The sequence below is a fragment of the Peromyscus leucopus genome, chromosome 1 (assembly GCF_004664715.2).
Source record: "Peromyscus leucopus breed LL Stock chromosome 1, UCI_PerLeu_2.1, whole genome shotgun sequence".
Taxonomy (NCBI): Eukaryota; Metazoa; Chordata; class Mammalia; order Rodentia; family Cricetidae; genus Peromyscus; species Peromyscus leucopus.
The window spans coordinates 133079339-133104435 of NC_051063.1; the positions used below are offsets into that span (position 1 = coordinate 133079339).

General features: G+C 38.0%; 1 protein-coding gene across 5 annotated transcripts in view; it reads right to left on the reverse strand.

Annotated features, from left to right (window-relative positions):
• LOC114684184 overlaps nt 1–25097 on the reverse strand; it is a 344217-nt gene that overhangs the window by 54413 nt on the left and 264707 nt on the right. For 2 of the 5 annotated variants that reach the window (XR_005089843.1, XR_005089842.1), the window contains exons 1-3: nt 5669–5779; nt 3725–3833; nt 949–1160 (exon numbers count right to left, since the gene is read on the reverse strand). The gene's annotated coding sequence lies outside the window, so the exon portion shown is untranslated. Of the gene's footprint in view, nt 1–948; nt 1161–3724; nt 3834–5668; nt 5780–9906; nt 9988–25097 lie in introns of those variants that run through there. The other 3 variants (XR_005089835.1, XR_005089844.1, XM_037198375.1) reach the window with 3 other exon arrangements.

Below are 25097 nucleotides of genomic sequence, written 5' to 3' on the forward strand. Positions count from 1 at the left end.
GCTTAGAGCATGTTCACATTCTTTTTGGGAATACAAAATCTTTTTTTAATTGAAAATAAATTCTTTTTTCATACAATATATTCCAACCACAATTCCCCCACCATACTCCTTCCAGCTCCTCATTACCTCCTCTCTTTCCTGGACACACTCTCGCCTGTCTCCCTTCAGAAAACTACAGTTCTCTAAGAGACAACAATCAAATAGGACAGAACAAAAATTCGATAAGTCAAGGCAATAGTCCTCACAATGAGGATGGACAAGGCAACCCCATGGGAGGAAAAGAGTCACAAGAAGATACAAAAGAGTCAAAGTTACACATGTTCCCACAGTGATGTGTCCCACAAAAAATACCAAGCTGACAGTCACAACATATATGCAGAAGACCTGGTGCAGACAATGCAGGCCCCGTGTTTGTCACTTAAGACTGTGAGCCCACAGGCATGCTGCTCAGTTGATTCTGTTGGCCCTGTCCTCCTAGTGTCCTCAAAACCCTCAGACTCCTACAATCTTCCTGCCCAATCTTCATGGGATTCACCAAGCTTAGAGGGCAGGGAACCAATGGAGACCTGCAATTTAGATTCTCTCTCTGCATAATGTGTGGCCATGGGTATCTGCACTCATTCACATATGCTACTGTAGGAAGCCTCTCTGATGATGAGTGGACAGGGCACAGAACATCATTAGAAACCAATTCATTTGTTAGACAAGTCACATTTAGATCTACCCTAGGACTGTGGGCTATCCAGTGTCTGCTTCCTGACCATCCAAGCAGTGTCAGGCAAGGGTTCCTCCTCCTAGAGTTGCCCTCAAATTAAATTCAACATTGGTTGGCCATTCCCACAAGTTCTGCCTGACCCCAGCACATCTTGCAGTAAGGACATGTTGCATAGTAAAGATTTTGTGGCTAGTTTGGTATCTATCTCTTTCTTTTAGTAGCATGCACAGTACCTTCCCATACCAAAGAGACTAGAATGCAGGTGTGAAGGCTTCATGCAGGCACTAGCTTGAACTCTCCATGTTCAATGAGCTGTGAGGATGTTGCCCTCAGCAATTGAGCCCCCTTGTCAATTTGCAGAGTGTTATCCTCTGTCCGAGCATCAGCCTGGGTTCTTTGAGGTTCTTCACAAGGACTTAGATTACTTCTCGATGTCTCAGTTTGGCTGAGTATGTACATGAAAATAAAGAACAAATTTAGAACCAATCATGAGAGAGATCTAAATCCTAGAAAGGGAAATCAAAACCTGCTACAAACTGGGTGATCTCTCTCATAGCTGTTATTTCTTCGCACTTACCTCTATCCCATTATATTGCACCAAAATAGGGAAAGTGAAAGCAGAAAGGTGAGGAAAATGCAATATACCCTGAGTTTTCCTGCAATTGACAACAGGCAAAATCATCCAAGGGAGTTGAGCATGTGTCTGGCTACTTTGGACTCTATCATGGAATTCTACAGGAAGGCCCCCATTTCTGTCAGGGCTGTCTTGATTAATAACCTGACTTCCAAGTGCACACATTTATGGGAATAAGAAATAAACAGAGGACTCTCATATATATAGTCCACACAACAGTTCTGACCAAATCCTCACTCCTGTACATTCTACTATCCAATCATTTCTAATTTAGAGTTTCTTATGATAAGAGGTACAGTATTATGATGTATTCTCTTTCACTTTACTACAAAGTGAGTTCATTTAAGGACCTGTGTATGCAGGGGTTTGGAACTATGTACTGGAACATAGGTAACCTCCTAGGGAATGAATCTCTGAAGAAATGTGGCCTTCCCTCCTCCATCATCCTATCAATTGTCAATAGCTGTAAAGATAGAGGTGGGATTCATGAGTCTTTCTAATTGCTATACTAGGATTTTTGCTGGTGTGATCTGGGAGAAAAAGTTTGCATGCAACACCAGGTATTGGCAGCCTGTGTGTCCAACTGTACTGAAATATCCATAATATAATCTTTTGATGCAAGTGTCTACTATTTCTGCCTCCTTTGAGGAAGTGTATCTCCCTGGACTAGAATTTGCTAAATAGAAAGAGTCTCCTATATCTTGCAGGTTTGTATTTCTTCAGCTACATACATCCATGTAATATTAATGGAAACATTGCTTGATAACATTGCTACAAAACTTCAATATAAACATCATGATTTCATCAACTTTCACTAGTGTCATCGTTTTCAGTATCTTAACTCTTATTAGCATATTAGTGACTTGGTATCACAAAGCCACACATGAACAATTTATGTTATCTCTGGTAAATAATTGAGACTTATATCATGAGCAAGTAGAGAATTTGTGCTTAAACTGTAAACCTAGCCAAGCACCCATGCCTGTGGATATCATGGACTCTGGAAGACAAACTACCTCTATCAATTTTCAGAAACAATCTAATTCCCAAGTTTTAAATGTAGATCCTTATACCTACAGAAATAAACCCTGAAACAAAGATGGAGTCTGTTTTGTGATAACAAACTACACCTGTACCTGGGGGTTATATTGTAGAATATATATATATATATATATATATATATATATATATATATATATATATATGGTGACATTTCTTTGGAATAAGTCACTGTCGGTTGTTCTTTGCATTTTGAGTAGTTGTGGAAATCTGTAATGGTCTCTGGCTGCTGGCTAAATAGTTTCTTTAATGAGAGTGACAGCTAAAGTTTTCTATAGGTATAAGGATGTGTATTTAAAACTTAGTTATTTTTGAGTCTTGTTTTCATTAAATATACATGTATGTGTGTTTGATTTATGTGTATATATACCATATACATGTATGTATATATACCACACACATATATACATATACCATATAATACACACACATTTATATATATAAAGCAATATCTATATGATCTTCTTGGTTTTTTGTTTGGCTGTTTTCATTCTTACATTTTCTTGCTTTGTTATTTTTTCTGGGAGTGGGTAGAGAAAAAGAAAGAGAGGGAGATGGGAGAGAGAGTAAGACAGATAGCTCACATATAAGAGAATTTGAAGTTTGGTTGATAGGGAGGTGAGGAGACTATAGAATATATGAAGAGGAAGATAGAATATAATTACATAATATTGAAAGAATAAAATGTAAAAAATTTAAAACATGTACAAAGTAACTAAAACTAAACAATACAATATGTAGGATTATGTTATACACGGACAAGGTAAATGTGACTTAAATATAAAGGCTTACTTTAACTTTCATAAACAGATCATGCAGTGCACTACATTAATAAATGACAAAACAAACATGATCATCAAAAAGTACAGAGAAAAGTATTTCTGAATCTCTAGTGACCTTCATGATTTGAATAAAAACTAAAATATTAGTTAAAGAGATGATAGTTCAAAAACTTAATTAAAAATACCAGATATGCAGATATAAAATGCATCAGTATATCTGCAGTTTTGAAGATAATCCAATAATATCTTCTATCACCACTTCCATTGGACATTGTATTCTCAGGGAAGTTATTAGAGGACAGGAAAACTGAACCTTATCTATCTTAAATATGTGATGCCTAAGGTAAAGAATGTAATTTACAAGTTTTGTGAGGACATAAATTTATGTAAAGAACACCATGAGTTATAAGTGTATGGTTAGATTTAAAGATAATTAAATAAACTTGTAATTGAGAAAATATAAATTTTCAACTGAATTTTATCAAGCAATGTAAGTGAAAGTTGAAAATAAAAAAGAAGATGGTTTTGCAATACCATCATCAGAATCTGATGACCTTCATCCCTTGGGAGCTTCACATGATCCTGAGATGAAGCATGGCTTCAGTGGTCAGTTTGAGATCCTGGTGGGCAGCACAGTGAGACTCTGTATCAGAAGTACATGACACATTAGAAGAACACTTTGGAATAAACTTATCTTATGTATACTTTAAACTACAAACACAAGAGTAAATATGCATAAAAATTTTCAAAAATTGAACTGAACAGTATCTACAGAGAAATTATGTAATGGAAATAATGAAATTCTTCCAAGGAAACAAAAATTAAAAAGTTAATGTTTCCTATGTAAAAACACAATAAATTATGACATACTTTCTTATACTTTAGGAATAAACATAATAAAATTCCAAATAAATACTTAACATTTGAGATAACATACAATTAGCTATATCTGACTTGTTTACAAAACTTTCATGTTCCATATTTTAAAATTCAATTTTCTTCTACTTAACGTAACACTCCCTTATGTTAAGATTATACTTTTTCAAATGTTTCTTTCTCATATCTGTGTTTTGTACTATAGTTGCAGTACTTTAGTTGGAAATTGAATTGCTTATGGAAATCTCTTTCTTGAACTGAACATATATGTAAATCCCTCAGTTATTCAGATGGCAAATCAGTTTAAGTTCATTTATTAAGTTCATTCAGATAGCAGAGATTAATTAGGAATTCTATACTGTGAAAACTTGTTTTAGTACTAACACCACAATGATAAAATAGCAGTTTATACCAGAGTCTTTATAACAGTTGAATTGTTAGCAGAGTTGGATAAGAGTTACAGACATAGAAATTTTTCAGATTCATTGATTATAATCTCACTATTGTGAAGAAGTCCAAATTCCCCAAACCTACTAGATATTAGAATCATACCATTCCAAAGCATTGGTATTTTAATATTGATCCTATTGTCCAACTCATCTAAAATGTATAAGGGAGTCCAAAATAGCCAACCTTGACCTAACAACGAGAAATTAAGAATAAAGATTCAGAGTTTGAGACATGTGGTCTTTATTCAAAGTATTTACAGCCAAGAGACTCTCTAAATGTTGTACGGTTAAAAAATACTTGGATGGAATAAAATTTAGTACTAGACAAAATGGTCAGACTCAGGTGTAACTCCATGATTGAAGCCTGCCTGCTCTACATGGGAGTCATCAGTCCATTCCAGCCAATATAATCAGTCCTTGTCTCAAAATGGAGAGACTTTATATATCATATGTTTTAATATAGATGTGTATTTATTGGTTCATGTGTGTATGGATGTAAAGTGTATGCACAAGAATGTAGAGGCAAGAGGCCAACTTCACATGTCTTCATAATCTCACCTTCCACTTATTTTTTGAGATAGTATATCATTAAATTAATGTATCAAAAATATAGAGAGACTTGCTATCTCATACTGGGATTACAGATAAACAAATGTCATACTGAATTATTGTTCTTTTTGTTTATATGCAGATTCAAGTTGTATGAAGACTAGTCCTGCTCCCCAGTATGCAGATTATAAACTAATTTATTTCCACATCTTGATAATTTACATATAAGGACACATTGCTAAAAATGTTATATATATATATATATATAAATATGATATGTTGCAATAAATACAAGGTCAGCATTTTTGAAATATGCATTATAGATTCCAAATGTCTATAATCCTGAGATAGACTACAGGAATCAATAGGTTATATAGATAATTAGAGAAGAATATTTGTAAAATAAATTAAAATGCCAATAGAACAAAGATGGAAGAACTATCAAGTTACTGTACAATGTACAATGAACTCTGTGTCCTCAGCATCCTGAAGTCTATCTGATATGTTTCATTTATTTTATTGTAATTTCATGTATGAGTACTGTATTTATAGAATTTCTACTTCTCTTTTTATTACTTCAAATCCTCCTCCATGGACCACTCACTTGTTTCTCTGTTTAGGAATCCAGATTGAGATCCATGAAGGATATCTGCATTGAGACTCATCTGCCCTTGTCTCCATTCAAGGTCATGTGGTGGTATTGTGGATTAACTTCCTGTTGAACAAAGGTTTTTAAATTTTTAAAAGAATAATAACTTTCCTCTATAATCTTTTTTAAAAAGAATGAACAAAACATAAATTAAAGGGTTTCACACAAACTATATAACATTTACAAAAATTGAAGACAAATATGAATTAAAAATAAAGAACACTGGCTGATGTTCCAGAGTACACTAGTTTAATTCCTACTACCTAGATAGTACTTAATAAAGGTCTGCAGCTTCATAGCAGTGGATCCTACAATACTTTCTGGCCATTAAGTGGTACAAAATGGCAGGTATTAAAAGATATTCCTGAAATCCAAGTATTCACATACATAAAATTCAAATAATTATTTAATAAATGAGTACATAATAAAACTTCTAAATATACTGCTGAAACAAAGACAACAAAAGAGGAGAAAAATAAAACAAGTAATAAATGGGCACATAAGAAACATTCTTTTAATATTAAAATAGTTATGTTGTACTACACATATAAAAAAACTATGTGTCATTAGCTAAAGGGAGGGACAGGATAACCTTCACAAATCCACAATCATTTCATAGGAAAACACTCAGCAAATTAGGTAGAGAAATTACTTTTTAAAACTTAAATGTCATCAGAAAAAAAAATCATAGGCATAGTTTTATCTCCAAAGGCTCATTCTTCCAGATTAAACAAACAAAGAAACAAAACAAAACAACAAACAAACAAATGTGGATTTTCTACATATTTCTACTCAATATTTGTTTTAAGCTACTTTCAGTTGTCCCAGGTGAGGACATATTTGCTGTGGGCCTTTGGTCACTGATAAACACATAATAATATACCTACAAGAAAATGACAACTTGTAGGTATAAAAATCGTAAGAACCCCACAAAATTCCTTTTAAAATATAAAGAGAACTTGTTACTGCTGCAACTCATATTATCAAAGTAAATGACCAGTTGCATTTCTACAAAAATGATTAATTCACAAAACAAATATTTACTAAAGGAATATATGCCACCCTTAGTTACGTTCCTTCATCACAGCTTACTAGATCATTAAGCAGAAGAGTCACATGAGTGTAAGAATTGGAGACTTTCTGGGCAACATAGTAAGAGCTCCAGTGAGAACAGTGCTGTATAAAGTAATGTAAAGTGGATTTAATGCAATTTTAAAATACATTGACCACTGGTAAGGAAAGATTCTTCAACTGAGTCTGGACTATTTTTTTAAACTATTTTACTACTACGTACATTTTTCTGGAGAGGTCTTTTTGGCAATGACAGGACAGATATTTAAAAGGCCACATGAAGTCCTTGAGAAATTTCATTTCTAAGCTATGAAAGTATCTCTGCAAGCTGTGATATGGATGATGTCTTTGTAAGGGGCTGACAGAAGAATTTTTAAGAAAGTATTTGTAATATCTAAGCATATTTTCATTGTGAATGTGTTCTACCTAATAAATCATCCCTGTCAATTTAAAAATATAGTGCTATTAGTAGAATAAAAGACTTTTCTTTAAAATTTTTTTTTTTATTTTTTTTTTACTATTTTTTTTTATTTTTTTTTTTATTTTACAACATCATTTATTTCAACATAATAGCCACAGATTCCCCTGTTCTCCCACTCTCGCCCCCCTTCCCCCTTCCCCCATCCACCCCCCATTCCCACCTCCTCCAGATCAAGGTCTCCCCCGAGGACCGGGATCGACCTGGTAGACTCAGTCCAGCCAGGACCAGTCCCCCCCTCCCAGACCGAGCCAAGTGTCCCTGCATATGTCCCACGATTCAAACAGTCAACTCATGCAACAAGCCCAGGACCCGGCACTAACACACGGCTGCCTCCCAAACAGATCAAGCCAAATGACTGTCTCACCCGTTCAGGGGCCTGATGCAGTTGGGGGCCCCTCAGCCTTTGGTTCATAGATCCTGTGCTTCCATTCGTTTGGCTATTTGTCCCTGTGCTTTATCCAACCCTGGCTTCAACAATTCTCGCTCATATAAACCCTCTTCTTTCTCACTAATTAGACTCCCAGTGCTCCACCAGGGGCCCAGCCATGGATGTCTGCATCCAGATTCCTCAGACCTTCCTTGGATGGGGTTTATGGCACAACTAACAGGGTGTCTGGCCATCCCATCACCGGAGTAGGTCAGTTCCTGCCGTCTCTCGTCCATTGCCAGCAGTCTTTTCTGGCAGTATCTTTGTGGATCTCCGTGGGCCTCCCTAGCTCTCTGCTTCCTCCCCTTCTCATGTGGTCTTCATTTACCATGGTCTCCTATTCGTTGTTCTCCCTCTCTTTTCTTGATCCAGCTAGGATCTCCCACTCTCTTTCCCTCGACCGTCGCTCTTCATTGTTCCCACTCATGACCAGGCTGTTCATGTAGATCTCATCCATTTCTCCATGTCTTTTTTGGGGTCCCGTTTTCCAGGTAGCCTCACTGGTGATGTGAGTAGCAGTTCAGTCATCCTTGTTCCACATCTAGTATCTTCCTATGAGTGGGTACATACCATATTTGTCTTTCTGAGTCTGGGTCACCTCACTCAGGATGATTTTTTCTAGATCCATCCATTTGTCTGCAAACCGTATGATGTCATTGTTTTTCTCTGCTGAGTAGTATTCCATTGTGTATATGTGCCACAATTTCTTTATCCATTCTTCAGTTGAAGGGCATCTAGGTTGTTTCCAGGTTTTGGCTATTACAAACAATGCTGATATGAACATAGCTGAGCAAGTGCTCTTGTGGTATGATTGAGCATTTCTTGGGTATATGCCCAAAAGTGGTATAGCTGGATCTTGGGGGAGATTGATTCCCAATTTTCTAAGAAAGTGCCATATTGATTTCCAAAGTGGTTGTACAAGCTTGCATTCCCACCAGCAGTGGAGGAGAGTTCCTCTAGCTCCACAACTTCTCCAGCATAAAGTGTCTTCAGTGTTTTTGATCTTAGCCATTCTGACAGGCGTAAGGTGGCTAGATGCAGAAAAGGCATTTGACAAAATCCAGCACCCCTTCATGATAAAAGTCTTGGAGCGATCAGGAATACGGGGAACATACCTAAACATAATAAAGGCAATATATAGCAAACCAACAGCCAACATCAAATTAAATGGAGAGAAACTCAAAGCAATTCCACTAAAATCAGGAACGAGGCAAGGCTGTCCACTCTCCCCATACTTATTCAATATAGTACTTGAAGTTCTAGCCAGAGCAATAAGACAACATAAGGAGATTAAGGGGATACAAATTGGAAAGGAAGAAGTCAAGCTTTCCCTATTTGCAGATGACATGATAGTATACTTGAGTGACCCCAAAGATTCCACCCAGGAATTGATAAAGCTTATAAACACCTTCAGCAACATAGCAGGATACAAGATCAACTCAAAAAAATCAGTAGCCTTCCTATATACAATGGACAAAGAAGATGAGAAGGCAATTAGAGATACAGCACCCTTTACAATAGCCAAAAATGACATAAAATACCTTGGGGTAACACTAACCAAGCAAGTGAAGGACCTATATGACAAGAACTTTAAGTCCCTGAAAAAAGAAATTGAAGAAGATGTCAGAAAATGGAAAGATCTCCCATGCTCATGGATAGGCAGGGCTAACATAGTAAAAATGGCAATCTTACCAAAAGCAATATACAGATTCAATGCAATCCCCATCAAAATACCAACACAATTCTTCACAGACCTGGAAAGAATAATACTCAACTTCATATGGAAAAACAAAAAACCCAGAATAGCTAAAAGAAACCTGTACAATAAAACAACTTCTGGAGGCATCACAATCCCTAAATTCTTTAAAAATTTAATACAAGAGGTCTTCCGACTAAGTTCCAGGACAGGTTTACAAAGAATCCTGTTTTGAAAAATAAAACAAAAAAAATTGATAGAAGAGATACATCAAATTTCATATGTAGAACCAAGAAAGATCAGCTATAATTTTCTCTAGAACAATAAAACATTCAAATATTATTTCATTAATGAAATAAAATTGATTTGATCCCTATCAGGTGATTGGTACATTAAAACGATTAGCAGACTATCACAATAACTATATTAATGACATGATGAAGTCTTGTTGTTTTTATGTTGATTGGCATCCATTTAAATATGACTTAACAGTTATAAAGGAAGAACAGAACATTCAACCTGGTCTGCTTCCTGCAATTTTCTTGAAGATGTCCATGAAGCAGTTCAGGTTATTCAACTGTTATCTCTTGATTAGCTTCCTAGGGAAAGATGAAAGAGAACATTTATTGGCGATATTTCTTTATCACACACTTCTTTTATCACACACCTGCACATAGAACAGCATCTTCTTACTTACAATGTGACTTCCTGGATCCTTCTAAATGCATTTAACCCTGTGTTCAAAAGGAAGGCCCAAGTAATCTCAGGAAAGGCTTTGGTACTCAACACTTGCACACTCATTGTTTCCCTATAATTTCTTTTCTTTATGTCCTGGTCTTTTTTTTCTGTTGTTCTGATGAAATATTGGCCAACAACAAGTTGAAGGGTGTAGATTGGTCTTTTGTTTTTTTTGTTCTTTCTTTCTTTCTTTCTTTCTTTCTTTCTTTTTTTTTGGTTTTTTCGAGACAGGGTTTCTCTGTGTAGCTTTGCACCTTTCCTGGGACTCACTTGGTAGCCCAGGCTGGCCTCGAACTCACAGAGATCCGCCTGGCTCTGCCTCCCGAGTGCTGGGATTAAAGGCGTGCGCCACCACCGCCCGGCTCTTTTTTTTTTTTTTTTTTTTTTTGCCATGTATAGTCTATCATCATGGAAATTCAACTTTGTAACTCAATGCATATATTTGCAGGCAGGGACAAAAGCAGAGAGCATGATAATCTCCCCCACACCTTTAGCTTGCTCTTTGGTAAAATCTCTCCAACGCTTTCACCATCTACATTATAGTGGCCCTCCAACATCAAGTATCAATCAAGAAATGCCTCACAGACATGCTCATAGGATAATGTGATGAAGGCAGTTTATTAACTAAGGAACTTTTTACCCGGTTCACTCTGGGAGTTTGTATTTAATTGACAAAAACTAACCACTATGCCTTCCCATTCCTTCATCCTTTCATTATCTTTTCTTCCTCTTTCCCTCGATTTCCATCTTTGTCTCTCCCCTTATAGACCACATTTCCCCTCTCACATCATAGACCTGCACGTACACACACACCTGACTGTACAAGCCCCCATACTCACACACCATACCACATCATTCCTGCCTGTACAAGCCCCCATACTCACACACCATACCATACCATTCCACTCCACAAGCTTACAAATAGGTCAACATATCAGTTTTCTTATTCATCTCCTTCTATTACCTATTTATTTCATCACCCTGCCATGTTTACTCTCACATGCTTTTGATGTGCCTAAGTGATGTGGCTAATGCAGTGCCTAAAGTCGGGATGATCCTCCTTCTTTATCGAGCTGCTCCTCTGCTTCACACATGACCAACACTCTGATCATCTGTCTGTTGTAGCCCACTAGGTTTCCTAGGGGCTATACCCAACAGGACTGTATAAGAGGCTTATTGGACCATGGGCCTGAGTATCAGGTATTTGTAAGGGTGTACATTTGATTTAACTAGCAAGGGGGAGGTCTTTTGCTCCACCCCTTGGCTTTGTTATAAACAGGCCTTTGGAATAAAGTTCTGGGCCAGTGGATAAGGATCCAGGCTCACTCAAGTCTATCCTGTGTTTTCTCTCTGTTTCTCTCCCCTTTTTATTTCTTACTAAATCCCTTATCCCTCATTCCTTAAGAGTCCCTGGGGTAAATAAATGTGGGGGCTGGTTCACCACAGATGGTACTACTGAACACAGACGAAAGGACATTTGTCCCTGTTCTCTTGAAGTTCTTGTTGATAAGTAAAACTTGGTGAAATAAAGTGGACACCAGTGAGACATGGACTACAGTTCTTTGAATGTAAATACGGAGATGCTATCCTGAATTTCAGTATGGCATTAAGCCATCCACCAGGGCAAAGAATTCTCTCATGAGTGTAATAAATATCCACAAACATTCTGTACCATCTGGTGAGATCCAGGTTTGTGTTCTTGCAGAATCACTAATGTAGAAAAAAATAAAGCGTAAAAAATATTTAGAGAACACACATAAAAAAAATCTATGACTCGAACAAAAAAAAGGGAAGAAAGAATCAAGTAGGAAGGCATCAATGAGTTACATGAACACTAGAGGGGAGTGTTGTAAAGATTTAAAAGCTGTGGGGTTTGCTGCCCCTCCCTACAAATAAGATCATTGTTCCCAGGAAGTACCAGATCAGATTTGCTTATTAAACAAACAGCAGATTTTGCATCTAATTTGGTGTTCTTCCAAGGCTATTATTATAATTATAGGAACATTGATTCCAAAATTCACTATATAATAAGCATGGGCATCAGAAAATAATTCTGATATGCCCACTTAATATGCTGTCCTTCTCTACTTAACTACTAAGGAAAGGGAGTGAGTTTTGGTGCAACATGATAACAATGTAACAGAAAGTAGTCTTATCATTCCATATTTGCCAATCATGTTCTCAGATTTTTTTTATCTGTGAAGTGTGTGTGTGTGTGTGTGTGTGTGTGTGTGTGTGTGTGTGTACCCATGTCCATTTAGGCTCCTGCACAGTAGGAGGATCTTGACCTATGATGTGGTATCAAATTATATGATTTTAATGATATATTTCCCCAAACCCTGTGGACCAGTTTCTGTGATTTCTCACAGATGGTTTAGTAGGTAGCAACTAATCCAATTCCCTATGTTCTCAGTATCTGGGTACTACATAGCATAGGTTACCGTGCCCCATGTATCACACTGAGACAAATATATGTCATATGTTTTCTCTTAATCCTGTGCAAGTATGACTGACTGACTTCCATTTGTCACTAACAGATTCTGATTTCTAGTTATAATTCATTTATGACTTTTTACTGACAGTCCAAATTGCCACAATTCTGTGTGAAGTATATGATGTAGGAATATGTTTGTGTTATACAGAATGACAACACACACATAAATGTAAGATGAGATGAGTGGTATCATGTCCTTGTTACAGGACCTCACACACTTGTTACAGGGTAGAATCCTCTGGCTCCTTTATATGCAATGATTTTCTGCCTGTGTAGAGCACATTAAAATTTATTAACATTCTTCATTGTCAAAAATGTGATGTCTAAATATTTGTTTTTATGTGTTACAAGCAAAGATTTACCCAAGTTCCCATGTTAATAATTTTTCTGATGATTTTATTAAGGGTGAATACATGCTCCCAACATTTCCTTTTCTATGCTGTTTGACCAAGTGTGAAAAATACAGTATCTGAATGTGAGTGACACTGAATAGATAGCCTCAGTAAATATTTAATGCATCCTGTATAATAAAAGCAACTAGTTATGAATTAGTTTATGATACAGATTAAGGTACAGCTATAACTTGAAACTTTAAAGAATGCATGCATCAAGAATACACTGGTACGCCAGGCGTTGGTTGTGCACGCCTTTAATCACAGCACTCAGGAGGCAGAGCCAGGCAGATCTCTGTGAGTTCCAGGCCAGCCTGGTCTACAGAGCGAGACCCAGGACAGGCACCAAGACAACACAGAGAAACCCTGTCTTGAAAAAAAATTCACTAATGCATAAACATGACTTATGTTCCCACCTGTGGATATTGCCAGTCATGGTAGTAAATTCTGATCATAATTGTCCTTAGAGATCCCACATCAATGCAAGGGGCTGGTGAGATCCTTAACTCTTGTAACTCTGTTTGGACTTTTGAGCCATTAACTTAGCATCTTCTCTGCATTTCTTCCAGGATGTGCTATCTTCCAAATATGCAAAGTAAGAACACCACACATACTGCCTGCTCTTATGATCACTGTTCTTTCCATCATTGAAGATCTATGGCCCTAGAACCTAGAGTCTTCATTACTGTTATAAATGTGTGGGGAATGTAGCCCATGATATGTTGCTGTCAAAATAATGATCTGTCTTTGTAGATGACCTTGTTTCACAGGGTGAATTCCACAGCTTTGCAAGCTTTGTTAACATGGTTCATATACACAGACCAAGTACTTTCTAGCAGAGAGCAATGAATATAAACAGACTGTAAAAAGAGTGACCATGCGCAGTCCTGTATGATTCTGTGTTTATCCAGATCGCGTTTATCATCTTCCTTCAGTTACCATCCTAGTTCCCTGAAGGAGACTGGTGCATGAGTTTGTCCTTAGTTCTTTATGCACTAGAACCACCTTGCCTGTTTACAACACATTCTAATTAAATAATTTTACTGATTTATGAAAACCGTGGTGTCCAAATGGTCACCCTTTGTACTGTTATTGACAAAATGAACACAATCCCATTTTCAATTTCTCTCTTTTTTTTTTTTTACAGTTGAAAGAACTAGTTTACAATCAAGGCAATATACTTTGTACACAGGCTTATTCTTGTCAAATGTATTTGCAAGATTTACAACACACTCAATATTTATCTACTTAGTATAATGGATGCTTATAGTATTTTTTTTATAAATTAATGTGGTGATCCATTAATACATGCATGCGTGTGTGAGTGTGTGTGTGTGTGTGTGTGTGTGTGTGCGCGCACACACGCGCGCGCCTATGTCTGTCTCTCTGTTTGTATGTCCAGATAGTTTTTGCATATACATAATTAAGGTTATAATTCTCAAAGCATTTTTTAAAATTAAGTAATTATTTCTTAAATTTAAATGGGATACCATAAGATACTCTTATACGAGATATCATCACTACAGGGTCACTCAGTTCATTGCCTGGGGAGGACAAAGAATTGAACACAGGAAAAGTCAGAATACTGAACTTCGGAGTGTATTTTATTGGGCCAAACATTGATCTTTACTATTTCTTAAATTTGATCCGTCTCATATTTTGTTCACCTTGAAATATTTTTTTAAAAATAGTCAAAATTCAAATTTCTCCTCTTTTATCCAATACAATCACTTTGTCAGAAATGCCAGTGTAGCATCACTTTCTCACAGAATTCCAAAATGACATCAGTGGAATCCCAAAGGCTGTCGGCTTACCCAGCTACACAGCAAGATATATAATAATATTAAAGAAAGCTATATAGAAAGGTAAAAGCCTGGAGGCAAAAATTAAATGGGATAATTTAAGAAAGCTGGCAAGAAACAAGCCAATCTAAGGCCAGGGATTCATAAGAAAGAATAAGTCTCTGTGTGATTAATTTGGGAGCTGAGTGAGTGGCCCCCAAACAGCCCAAAAAGCTAACTAAAAAAAATACTACAAGGTCCTAACTTCTCCAACCTCACACAAACAGGCAAATCCTCATTACTTCTAGTTGTTACTGGCAGCAGCTTGTCTAGAACCTGGCTGTGAGCTATTGCAAATCCACTTGAGCTTCGAAATATTAGCTATCTTAAAGTTAGAGTCACAAGCCTGGGGAAACTGTTAAGTATGCTTTAGACACACTAAATTTGTGTTCCTGGATTGACTGTTCTAGTTCTGCAGAGAGAAGCCAGGTTTGCAGATACCCTGTCAGGCATTCTACCACTGAGCCATATCCTTAGGTCCTACAGTCATTTTTCCTTACCATTTTCTTCCCTTCTCTGACATCATCATGGGGAACTATAGAATCTAGTGTCTTTGTCAGTGCCAGCAGAGTTCTTTGCACAGACAATGGGGGAAAAACAGAGCCTGCAGTGGAGATGAGTCAGTCACATGTGATGATGGGGAATCAGCAAGACACAGCTATCATCTGCCAAGCAGGCCAGCCAATCAGACCCTGCTTCTTCTTCACAACCCCCTCAGAAATTACATCATATCCTATATGGTGCTCACAGCACAGCAGGGCACAGGTAATCAACTATGCATCAGCACTATGGTGATAACATTTGAGGCAGCATGTTCATGCATCTCTTTCTGAGATTTCTAAGGAAGAAAAACACTAGTGTCTACTAGCCCTATTACTTCTGAACAAATATTTAACCCTCTCAGGACTTCCATCCCCAACAACAAAGGTTTCCTATACCAAGACAGAACCTGCTCTTCTATCTCAGTCAAGCCGCATCCTATTGAATTCCAGGACCTGACCACATTGTACTCAGAGCCGATTTATTTTTCATGATATCAAAACCTTCCAGACTCCTTCAGGCTGAAGAAACAGAGAAATATGGAGGTTTCTCTCTGGCCACACAGCCTAGTCATAAGTGGTTACACTTAGCTATTCTCAGTTAATATGCCAAGGTCTGAGAGTGGGGTAAGAAGGGATTGAGTAGAGAAGTGATTGTCCACACTGACAATTCCAACTTGTATATAGAAGGAATCTGCACGCTGCTACCCAAGGTATTTGTTCCCTGGGCTCTATTCTCAGGCATATGCCTCCTTCTGGGTTATTCAGGAAAAATCTCCTTTTAGATATACAAGTTCAGACCTACAGCTACATGGAAACAGAATCTTCCTGCTCTCTAAACTCCTGCTGGAAGTGGAAACTGACGAGGGGTTCCAACTGTATTACTCATGGTGCTGTCTGTTTGCTCACTTAAAAGGGGCCCTCAAGATTACAAGGCAGACAGTGCCATATCCAAGTCTTTCTTCATGATTGTCAGTCAGTTGCATTATCTTGTGTAAACGTCATTTAAATCATGTATGCGAGTACCAAAGAAAGGTTATTTGTGGGAGGATAGTCAATTCAATATTTGCTGATGTCATTTCCTGAGAAGGACAAAAAATGAGTCATGTAGAAAGTATAATTAACAAGACTATTCAGCATTAGTGAGGGATGAAATTGCTCCAAATCCTGAATTCTGCTAATTGCCCTTTGGTTCTGATGTTTCAGTACTTCCCTGTGTCCTCCCATTTTCAATAGTGTTCCTGTATAGCTCATAGCTGAAGACATAACTAATTATTGAATTGCTCTAATGAGTCCAGTCCCTCATGTCCACGAAAAAAGCACAGAGTGATTTTCCCTGTCAAAAGCTATTAGAAAACAAAAGCCTTTGAGTAAGGCTGTCCACAGAAATAAAGTGGATCTGAGGATCTTGCTCCCCTTTCAATTTCCTTCTCTTTTCTGTTCCTGTTTCTCTCATATTCATATCTATGTATACCTCTACAGCAACATATGCTCAACTTTACCAGAATTTGCTATCAATGCATCATTCTGTGGGGCAACTAAATGTCTGCCTTTGAAATTTATAAGTGTGCAATACTTGCATTGCAGCTACTGCTCTGTTGACTTGTCTCTACTGGATCTCAGTTGCCTATCAGGTAAGACCCTAAATTCTTCCCCTCTCAGATTTTCCATGAGAAGGGTAACTTGGAGAGACTAAAATTACATAGGACACACAAGGTCACCAGATAATATATGACATACACAATTGGAAATGTTTTTGTGGCTGTAAGGAACAACTCAGAGAAAGCAGCGTACCTGCGTAAGCACACATGTCATACCACACAGATGTGATTGGTGGGAACAAAATGCTAAACGAAGGGATACGTCTCAGTTGGTACTGTTGCACTGTCAAGATTGACAAGGAAATCTGGTTGGTAAACATCTTTCCATGAGGGTACAGAACACAAGTCTGACAATATAGAGAGCCAAATAATTTTTTCAACACCCCCATGCTTTGCCTGACCTCATAGAAATAAATGGGCAGATGGAAAAATGAGAACAAACTATACTAGCTACTGTTTGCCCAAGCATAATGACAATTCAAACATTATTGTAGAACCCAGACTGGAAAATTGAACTTCTGAAACCCGTGAAGGCAGCAGGATGGTAACAAGTAACATAGCCAACGTTATACTGCTTTGCCTAACAGAGGGATATGGGAAACAGGTAAAACGGTGTCAGAGAGTCTCAGGGGGACATGTAAGAACTGTCTCTGCCGGAGCAGGTTTTCACAGGGGAGTGAAAGAATAGCACATACCTGGTCTTTGTCAGAAAATGATTCCCACAGTACATCATCCTCCCTGCCGATGATGCAGAACTCTAGTACCAGGACAGGGATGACAAATCTTAAAGGAGAAGTGGCTTAAAAGGCAGGAACGCATTCTCTGCACAGTAAACAGGAGCAGGTGACTCAGAGCAGGAGTAGGAGAAATCTCAGTACGCCCCTGCCTATGCTAAGCTTCCTTTGGCTGTCTCCTGCAGGTGTCAGGAACAGTCTTCCTTCTCTGGGGCAGTTTACTGTCAGGCTATGGCTAGATCAGGTACCAGCTGGTACCTGGAATCTAGCCAGGAGCCTGACTGGTAAAATCCCCAAGTGAAGACATTTTTATTAGCTCTATTTGCCTCTGATTGGAGGAGTATGTGCTCTCAAATAGACAATTGATTAAGAACCAATCAGAAGAGAGATCTCAAACCTAGGCATAGAAAGCGAAAGCCTGCTGTAACCTTGGTGATCTCCACCAGAGCTGCTGATTCATCTCTCACTCCCCCTCCCTGTCTGTTGCAACAGGAGCAGGGAAAGTGAAAGGGGAAGACAGGAAAAACGTAATTTACCCGGAAATCTAGCTAACATTAAGAATGGGGTCCGGTACATTAGGTTGAGGCAAGAGGAGGGATGAGAGGGGGATCTGTGGGTGGTATGTAAAATTAATAAAAAATATTTTAATAAACACACACACACACACACACACACACACACACACACACACACACACACACACGCACAAGAATGGGGTCCGGTAGAAGCCTAATGCAAGGACTCCTGCCAAGAGTGGATGCATAGCCAGGACTGGCCATCCCCTGTGATCAAATTGGTGACTACTCCAATTGTTATCAAAGAGCCTTCATCCTGTTACTGATGAAGGCAGATTCAGAGACCCACAGCCAAATACTGGGCAGTGCTTAGAGAGTCTTGCTGAGGAGAGGGAGGAGAGCTTGTAGGAAATAGGGGGCATCATGATATCAGGGAAGTGCTTGGTCTTATGGCAGCTTAATATGCCATGCTTTGCTGATACCCATGGGAGTCCTGCTCCTTTCTGAGCAAATATAAAGGAGGGGTGGTTGGGGGTGGTGGAGGGGAGGTGGCAGGGAGGGAGTGGGAGGAGAGGGGGGAGGGGAGGACAGAGTCAGGATATAAAATAAATACATTTTTTAAAATGACCAATAATAAAAACCAGCCAGTGGTGCCAGGGGTTAATCATGTATCTTCCTGCTTGGGACTAGATCTTGGCTATCTAGAAGGAACCCTCCTTTTCTGTCTGCACTTTTCTGATTGTGACTCTGGGGTGCCAATTGCAGCTAGTTGCTGAATCTTTGATAATTTTCTCTGCCAATTTCCCCAGGATCTATGATTATATGGTTGAATTATAACACTTCATAATATATTTGTTTCTATTAGAGTGTCCTATAAAATCTGCTTGGACTTAAAAAAGAAATGCTTCTTTAAAGCTCTGTTCCAAAATACCCAATTATCATAAAATATCACACAGCATCCTAATGATGAAAAATAATTTTAGGGGTACTTATTTTAGAACCGAAATGCTTAAAATATATGTATAATCTCAAAAATTCTCTGTGAATATATGTAACTTTTTATGTATATTTGCTCATGTGTCTAAATTCAGGTTGTCTCATTTTTCTTTATTAGTTGCAATTAATATTCATAAAAATTTTATTCAAATATAATACATGAAATTGTGTATTTAGAAAAACCCACTCCATTCCATACATTAAATTTCCTTTTCAATCACCACTATCACTATTCCATCTGAAGTTCACATATATTCTCTCTCTTTAACAACAACTGAGTTCATTAAGGCACTTGTGAATTCATAGATACTGGACCATCTACTGGAAAATGGGAAGCCTCTTTTATCAAGCATTCCTGAGAAAAATCTGACTCTTCCTCTATCAGTTCATTAAATACCAACAGGCATTCTGATGAGGGTTAGGATACATGAGTACTGTTTCTAGCCATATTGCAATTTTCCCTGAGTATATATTGTATAAGAATTGTGTATGGAAACCCAGCTGATAGGGAGTCATGATTGCTACTGAACATAGATATCCATTAAATCCTAGTTTGATGCAGATGTGCATTACCACTGGCTGATTTGAAACAGACTATCTCCAATGAATAGCATTTGCTAAACCATCTAGCTTAGCTGGCCAGTAAAACTCAGAGATCTTTCTGTAAACACCTCTCCCTCATGTCATAGAATTGCATGTTAATACCAATATGCTTGCTTTTTAATATGTGTTTTATAGAAATAAATGTCAGGTACTCGTGTTTCCAAATAATCATGTTGCAAGTTATTAGCTCTACAAGGTTTCAGAATAAATATTGTGACCTCAGAACTCATCTCAAAAAATTTCAGCTCATATATGAGAATCTCAGGGCTGTTCCAATTCTGCCTGCCATGTTTATGGTGCGTCCTAAAAAATATCACGTTCCACAGTCCAAAAGATGAAAAAAAATCAGAATTAGAAAATCATAGCATACAGAAAAACTAAAATTAGTAAAGCAGGTTTTCCAAAGAATTATTTTCATGAAATTTATGTAAATGTTAACAATAAACATTGTATTAAAAGTTCACATATAAAGTCCCCAACCATGTGTCTTAGTAACCTTTCAATTGCTGTGACAAAATACTGTGACCAAGGCAACTAAGAAGAGAAAGTGTTTAATTTGGGGCCCATGGTTCCAGACAGAGTTAATTCAGGTTGTCACAAACATGGCAAGTACTAGGGATTTCCCACAGCAGTTTAAAGACAGAAAGAAAGAACGTGTGTGTTTGTGTGTGTGTGTGTGTGTGTTTGTGTGTGTGTTTAATGAATAGTAACAACAATGACCAAATATAGAATATAAATGGACTCAACAAAAAGCCATAACATGGGGGAAAACAGAGGTAGTGGGTAGTAAGCAATGCATCTGATGTATTCATTTATTTAGACAAAGTTTTGCTGTGTAGCCAAGACTTACCTAGAACTCATGAGCCTCCTTCTGTCTTCTTTTTAAAAAAAACATTGTTTACTAATTTTAATGTAGCTCTTATGTTTGTACAGATTCCATCACTTTTAGAGCCACTTTACTTTAATTGCAAATAACTTGTCATTACATGAAGTAGAAGGGTTGCAATTGCCTCAACTGCTTAGAATGGGAAATGTCAACTTCATTTTCATCCCCAAAAAAGATTTGTTTCATTTTCTCAGAGGTGATGCTTGCTATCCAAGGATCAATCAATTAATCAATAGCCCAAAGCCAGCCCAATTATTGTCTGCCTAATCATTTGATCTATAACAATAAATTCCTGGAGTGGCTGTGCAATTACAGGTAATGCAATCATTATCACAGAAGACCCAGCTAGGTACAGATACAATATGATCACTTACCAATAGGCATCCTCCAATAAGGTAGGACAACATAATCACTGTTCAGCAGGCTGGGTTCCTAACCTAGCCCTGACTAGAATATCACTGCCTATGCATTCTGAGTTCTAGGATTATAGGCATGTGCTACTGTGTCTGGCTACATCAGAGGTATTAATGAGGAAGATAATTGTGTCATTGAGGTTCCTATAGTAAGCCACCTGAACAAGAATAATGCCTGCTGGAGAGTCCTCCTGAATACCTGAACTGGAACAATACCTGGAAGTGGAAGTCAATGTTGCTCCTGTTCCGTACAGGGAATGCCTAGGAGAAAGTGGGGTGAGAAGGGATGTCTGGAGGCCCAGGAACCCATGGGTGAGTTCACTTTGAAAGTAATGTATCCACTTGAATATTCAGTTTTTAAAGGAGATTGTGGGAATAGAAGTGTAAATTGTACCCTGATTGTCATAGTCTAGAGGGATTTTAGGGTATGAGTAGATTAGTAGACCCCAAGTTTGAGGGGGATGGACAGTTCTGTATAATGGCCTCTCAGTGGGATGTGGGAGGGGCAATCCCCTCCCACAGTTCTGTATAATGGACAGTTCTGTATAATGGCCTCTCAGTGGATGTGGGAGGGGATATGCATAGTGGGTAGGTCAAGGAGGTCTCTTGCTCCATTCCGTCTCAATGGGAAAGGTCATCACTTTTTAAGGCTTTGTGGGACTTAGTTACTCAGTGAACAGCAAGATTAAAGAAGAAGAGGATATAAAGTTCAGGAGATGGGAAGTTTTCCTGCCTATGGGTCATGTTCTTCAGAGGGTACAATTCAAGGTAGAGTGAAACAGAAAGAAGATACAAATTTTAATATGGGGATTCTTCTAGTTTTCTTTTTTGTTGCTGTGATAAATATCATGATCAAAAAACAAAAACCTGGGAAGAAAGGGCTTATTTGGCTTCTACTGACAGGTCATAGTCCATCATTGAAATTAGAGCAGGAAATGAAGTAGAAACCATGGAGATACGATGATTACAGGCTTGCTGACTGGCTCATGTTCAGCTATACTGCATACATAGCCTAAGCCCACCTGCCTAGAGATTGTGTCCCCCACAGTGGCCTGGGCCCTCCCACATCAATCATCTATCATGACAATCTCTCACAGACATGGCCACAGGTCAATCTGATCATCTAAAGTTCTCTTTTCCCAGGTGACTTAAAATTGTAACATGCTGAAAATAAACCAAACCATGTAGAATTGATGAGCAGGTTGTCCTTGGATGCTGAAGAAAGTGTGACCCTGAGTAGTCCCTGATGCAAACAAATGGGGAAACACAAGGCTGCTTTTATTAATGTTTGATTTATGCAATTATATAGGACTCCAGGTTCAAGAGGGTTCTAACATTGTTTTAAGACTTTCCTATTGCCATCTTGAATGCTTAGTACTGTTTTAACAAGGATCTTTCTATTTTTGTTTTCTTTTGAATCCCAGGTTCCAATGTAGTTGGTTTTGGTCGGGGGTCATATGTGATGATGTCTAGGAGGACAATTCGGTCTCCACACTAGCCAATGCTTGAACTTAACCAGATGTCTGTTTTCTTCCCAGTAGCACCTATGCAAACGTTATGAGCCAATTGCTTATTCTGAGACTTAACCTGATTTCCCTCCCACACACCTTCAAGGCATGATATTGACAGATTCTGCTCAGGCTTCTTGTCTCAACTTTGTCAGGAGTTGATAGGAAGGAAGAGGCCACAGCAGTATTGTGGAAGAAAAGTCTATTAAATAGGATGTCTTTTAAAAGTTGCATAGGTAGGCTATGAATGCTGGGGAGAAGAGCAGTAAGGGAAATTGAGGGGATGGTGGGATAGATACATGGGAAGGGGCAAGATAAGTATGAAAATGTTTGAAACTCATTAGTTTGTATACCAACTCTAAAAAAATAAAAATTTCCTATATTTCCAAAGGAAAAAAAAAGCATGTTGCTAACTAAGTCATTTACCTGGCCATGCATATTATAACCTTAAAAGAAAAAAGTGTCCTAATGAACATAACTCCAGGGTCATGATACTGCTCATGCTGTGGAACCATATATTCTTCCCCACTACTAATTCTGATGTTCTCCTTTGTGTTCCATGGGATCCAACTTTTGTTTTCTGAATACTGGATGGAAATTTGGGGTAATAGGCAAGTGTCTGCGCTGTTGCCTTTTAATCCTCACACATACAATAAAACAAGAGCAGCTCAGAGGACTCTCCTATATATTCCATCTCAGACTTGACTCAAAATCCTCACTGTAGTTCCTTCTATTTTCCTCTAAATTCCATTTAATAATTTCTTACAATTTCAAGGTCTTAGAGACAGTCTCCTATGTCATTCATAGTGTTATCATTTCTACTCCTTACCACCATGGTTGGGATAATGACAACCCCGAAAATAACATTATTATAAAACATGAATGTAAACCACCCTTATCAAGTGTTAAAATTTGACAAATCCTAGCCTTTACAATGGTATTAGTGGCATGGTGTTCAAGGTGAATCAGAATTTTTCACTATATCCTAACAAGTAATGCAGACATTTATTATGGTCAAAGAGATAATTGGTTTATGCCCAGTAAATTACAAGCAAAGTAAATAATTAGAATTTTGTTTCTTATATATCTGAAGCTGAAGACAAACATAATAATTTATAAGTTTTGTAAAGGGCAAAATTCTTGTGTACAGAAAATACTAACTGTTAAAATAATATTTAGGCTAAACATAATTTCAACAAAGTTGTAGTGATTGAGAAAATATGTTTTGAATTTAATTTTATACATAAAGCAACCAAAATTCAAAAATGAAAGTCAGAAAACACTTGGTTTCACAGCTGAGTTTGGTGCTCTGCATCTGCACTGTGAGCTTGTCATGATGCTGAGAGGAAACATGGCTTCAGTGAGGAGTTTGAGCAGCACAGTGAGACTCTGTCTCTGAAGTACAAAGAATATATTAAAAGAACAACTCTGGAATAAATGTAACATATGTATGCTTTAAACTACAAATGCAAATATAATATGCATATGAAAATTACAGGATTATATTTACCAGTAGCTTTCGAGAAGATATGTTAAAAAAAAAAACAGCAGTGCAACTCATGCAAATAAACTCAAATAAGACTCATGAAATGTCAAGGGAACACCACATGAAAGTATAGTAGACTATGGAGTGCTCCTTTATAGTTTGTGAACAAACATATAAAAGTTCTATAAATAAAACCTTAAAGACTGGTGTTTGAGTGGGAGCTCCACCTCAGCACTTGGCACTCTGGCATCCAATATCCAAACAGTCTAGAATGTTCTGATGGAAGATCCACCTCAACTTCCCTCCCCCATCTCTTTCTCTAAATGCACCCCTTCAAAGCCTGCCAAACACAGCTCTTCCTCCAGACAGACTCAAGAACACTCCCACAGGGTATTTAAACTGCATCTCAGAAAACAGACCTGTGGTTTTCTGGTCTCTCATTCCTGTCTCCTCTCTGGGGGTGGGGGCAGGGAAGGGGCACAGAATTACCCAGGAACACTTTATCCGTTAAAACTGGGCTTCTTCTAATTTGGTCTGATTTTGACTGCTGCATTGGCAGAGAGGTTTATCGGGATACATAAAAAATTTACCAACTGGTGGATACACTGAGTGGGGGTTGATTTTCCCCCACTGGCCTGGGGCCATATGATGGAAAAACACCCCTCTCCTCCATACCTGCTCTTTGCAAGACATTCCACTGGGCAAGTTGTCATTTCCAAGTCATTGCCTAAGAGGTCCAGGGCCTCTTCACTTTGTGGGGTGTCCTGCCAAAGCAGCAGCTGTATCAGGCCCCTCACACATTCTGGAGCAAAAAGCTGCCTTTGTTCCATGGGACCCCTTCTCCAGAAGATGTTCTGTTGAAGGGAATTTCCAACACCCCCACCACCACCATTTTTGACCCAAGACCAACCTCAGTGGACGCATTGTGCTAGACTTCGGGTCCCTTGCATAGACCTGTGAAAT